Genomic DNA, 4,171 nt, shown 5'->3' with positions numbered 1-4,171 from the left:
AAATACATTAATCAAATGGGGATGTTAGGATAAAATGAATCTCTATTCTCAGATAGCCAACAATTATATGAAGTAATTCTAAAAAGTTAGAGCACAATAACTTTTTCTATAAAATGAAACAAATCTAGCTAAGTAACAGTTCTAGATACACAAAAGCCCTAATTTAAGGAAAGAAAGTAGGATACAACAATGCCAATCAAGTAGGATACAACAATACCTTCAAAGCTCTGATTTTAGAAAAGCCCCAATTTCGAGCAACCCTAATCTCAGAACAGAGGATTTTTTTTTTTTTTGGGAAAATTAGGGCAAACTGATTTGTATTAAAATCAAAGAAGTCTAAGGAAGAAACACAAAATGGGGAAGATTAGTAGGAAAAAATGAGTGATTTACATGTTTCGAATCAAGCCATCTAATTTCGAAATTTTTACCTCTTCAAGTTTTATTCGATTTTGTTGAAGCAAGTGTAACAACGGTCTCTCTCTCGAGAGAGAGAGAGACAGCGCCAGGGTACCCAGAGGCCGGTGGTGATGGCGGTCTCCGGCTATGGGGGAGCGCCGGGTTGGGTGGTGGTGGTCGCCCCCTTAGTTTGTATTCTGAATCTCTGATCGTGAAATGGGGAAGGGGAAGAATGGCGACTGTTCATTGCGACCTGTTTTTTTAAAGAAAAACGACGTCGTTTTGAGAATGACGTCAGCGGTTGTGTGAGAGGTTGTGCGTCCGTACGTTGTGTGCCTAGCATTATTATGTAAAAAAAAAGACCACTTCTTCTCGAGTTCTCTGTTCGACATCTCAGGACCCAGACGACTTTTTCTCGTATCTCGACTTCTCAAGGTATGTCCTCTCTCTCTCTCTCTCTCTCTCTCTCTCTCTCTCTCTCTCTCTCTCTCGTGCGCGCTTTCTCTCTTGACAGTCGACAGAGTCAGTCCCTGTTTTTTTTCTCGACGACTTATGTTCGTTTTTTTTTGCTGGTCAAATTTTAATTTTTTTTTACTAGGGTTTCTGTTTAACTATTGAAATGTTATCTTTGACGTCATTTGAATGTTTTTATAAGTGTTTGTTTGTGTTGAAATCTTGTTCTAATAAATTGCGCCTTGTAACAAGATTTTTATTTTTTATTTTTTTTTGCGCCTCGCGTCGAAAAGGCGTGAGCTCCACGGGACCTTTGCGCTATGGTGCGCCATTTGCGATTTAAAACACTGGTCAAAAGGGTCAGAGTTCAACTGAGTCAGTTTCTAGCAAGCCTACAACTTCGGTTCAACTTATGAAAGAACAAGTGGTTGAGTTCATACAACGATTGAGAAATCTTGATTCAAACATCAGTTGGCAATTTATATAGATTCTTGAAAAATGTCCCAGTTTAAATTTGGTGATTGTAATAGCATTGTTGAGGATGAGTTTGAAAAAGAGTCCTCTAGGCTTGAGACTAAATACTATGCTGATTTGCAACACGATCAATTCCACAACGAGGATTCTGATTACATGAATGAATCTGACACTTTCGGAAACTATGATTGATTTCAAATCTGTCATTTGATTTTTAGTCATATGTAATATATTTTGACTGGGTGTTTTAGTAATTTTGAACAGAACTACTGGCCTTATTAGATTTGGATAACAGTTGAACTTTCTCAGTTTGCATTTGTATTATATTATCGAGTTCTTTTGGATACATTTTTTTATTACTGTCAAATTATGGATTGTGTTGTTTAATATTCTATATACCTTTATATTGCGTTAGCGCGTGAAGTGCTTTTAATTCCTATCTAAGATCTCCTCAAATGATGTGCAGTGTTTGTCAAAACCTTGAGTGCTGTGTATCATAGGTACCTTTTAACTATTTCAATAATAGGTTATTCTTTGTTGGCATTATTGTTTTCTAATTGCAGATTCATGGCTCTTTCCGCACCGTTTGTTAAGGTTTTGGGTAAGGAAAAAGATGATCATTTCAACACCAATGGTAGAGTGTATGCAATCGTTATTGGCAATAGAAACGCAAATGATGTAGCCGTCTTAGAAAGTAGCTGAACAGGCCATCTCTTAGGTTGTTGGTCACTTGAACTATAACTCCTCCAGTCCTCCTCCTAAGGTGTAGCACTTTTGTATTACCCAAGCTTTTATTTCGATACTTTTAATCATGGAAACTGTATTCATCTCAAGATTTTGTTTTGTATTCATCTCAAGACTTTGTTTCAAGAGATGAATTTTGCTACTGCCACTGCATGTATATATAAAGTTTGCTTATCATGTTTTTGAATCCTTGTATTCTCTTACCAATATCTAGAATCTACTATATTTACATTATACCAAATGCATTCAATTATGTAATCATACATCTACAATCACACGTACACATACTAATATAAACCGAATAATCCTTGGTCACAAAAAATCAACGAGCATGACTATTGTACAGAGCACGAAGCTAACCACCTAGCTTATATAAAAGAGCCGATAGGTGGCATGGCGAAATTTTAATTTGGGACAATTTTGCCCCTCAACTGTTGGGCCTCACTTCTTAACTGGGATATCCTTAATTGTAATTTTACCTGTTTAGCAATGTAGGATACGTGGCGCGCTAGGGAAAAGAGAATACCTGGGTTCTGCCTTATAGTGGCTGTGGACATGTTTTCCAGAGCTTTCCGTCTTCTTCTCTCTCCTCCACCAGATGTGGACTGTTCACCACTGTCCGATCCCCTCGTCATAACTGCGATAGGTCTATCCGAGCCGATTCGACATCGACGCTCTCTCTAGATCTCTCCTTCTGGGCTTGTGTTTTGCTTAGATGCATGATTCATCGCTTTGCACCTTAGGTATTTTCCTGTTTTGGGTTGTTTGACGATGACTGCTTTTCTTGCGCATTTGATTCTTTTGTGTGAGATGTTTGGGAGTTGTTGTTCTGAATTTTCAGCTCTTTGTTTGATCGTTATACACATATTGCATGTTTGTCGTTGCAATGGGTTAAGGGAGTTGCTGGTGTGTGCATTTTCTCCATTTGAATTTGTCTGTTCAAATAGAAAGTGAATATAACCCGAGAAAAGGCAAATTTGGTACCAAAAGTAAGAAGAGATGTGTTATGTCTTATTTTAAGTGCTGAAATTGCATATCTATGACTTTACCAGAAGTAAGAAGAGATTTGTTATAGCTTATTTTTAGTGCTGAAATTGCATTTCTATGACTTCTGATTTAAGGAATATGTGAATTCGTTTCGCTTTCATAGGTTTAGTCTTTGAAATAAGAAAATGATTTCCTTGTTGTTTATTACTTTTCCATGGTACTTTTATTTTTGTAGAAACTTATCGATAGTATTAGGAATTGATGATTAATATTTATAATTTTGATTACTGTTGTTTTCATTTATGCTTTCGTTGTGGCCAGCGCATATTGAACTTGCATTTATGATGTGCCTTGGTCCTGTTCTGATTGCAATCCATTATTTGTGTGCCCGAAAATAGTTCTCCTAGCATTTATTTTAGTGAACATATTTACTATTGTTATACATCTTTATTATATTGTGGAGTCTTAACTCCCCTGATTTGCTGCTTAAACTTGGCAGCACGACTGGCAAAAAAAGCAAAGGTTCGTGCCATCTTCTTGCTCGCTTCTGAGGAGCTATCCCTCCATAACATCCAAGATTTCTTTGATGCTGCGGATTACTCCCTCTCTCTATTAAGAAAAGGCGAAATCCCCAAATACATCCAATGAGTTGAGTTCCTCATCGTCTTCATAGTTTCTCTTTGTGCAACTGTGTGCATGATCATGGTGATGCTTTGTAAATTAGTTTGTGGTTTACAAGTGCAGGTATGGATAATATAGACATATAACTTTGACAAAATTCTGATCAGTTAATGTATATCTGCATCATTGTGTAAAATTAGTTGAGGTTCCTATTTTTTAGAGCTATGTAAAACAATGAATCTTAAAGATTTAGTCCAATAAGTAGTCCTTGTTTTGTGATCTTTGAAGTAATTGAGTATTCTGAATTAATTGTTGGAAATACGAGTTTGTGACGACAAGGGTGTGTTTGTGGAATGTTGACTTTTGAATACTGTTATAGGATAGGAAAACATATGTGATAAGTCGTTGGAAAAAAAAATTATTTTGCCAGAGGAGATATCAATGTGGTAGTTTGTTGATGCTTTAGTTCAAGACAGGGATGAGCACTAGATTTGTT

At 36.6% G+C, this 4,171-nt stretch overlaps 1 long non-coding RNA gene across 1 annotated transcript; it reads left to right on the top strand.

Annotated features, from left to right (window-relative positions):
- The first annotated feature begins 761 nt into the window (after positions 1 to 761).
- LOC131312630 (uncharacterized) lies at positions 762 to 3,921 on the top strand. Its single transcript, XR_009195927.1, has 3 exons — positions 762 to 831; positions 1,887 to 2,086; positions 3,554 to 3,921. It is a non-coding gene; the product is annotated as an uncharacterized LOC131312630 (long non-coding RNA).
- Positions 3,922 to 4,171: the final 250 nt, after the last annotated feature.

This window comes from Rhododendron vialii, chromosome 13a (genome assembly GCF_030253575.1).
Source record: "Rhododendron vialii isolate Sample 1 chromosome 13a, ASM3025357v1".
Taxonomy (NCBI): domain Eukaryota; kingdom Viridiplantae; phylum Streptophyta; class Magnoliopsida; order Ericales; family Ericaceae; genus Rhododendron; species Rhododendron vialii.
The sequence above is the reverse complement of the archived record's forward strand: the minus strand, read 5'-3'. Positions and strand labels throughout refer to the sequence as shown.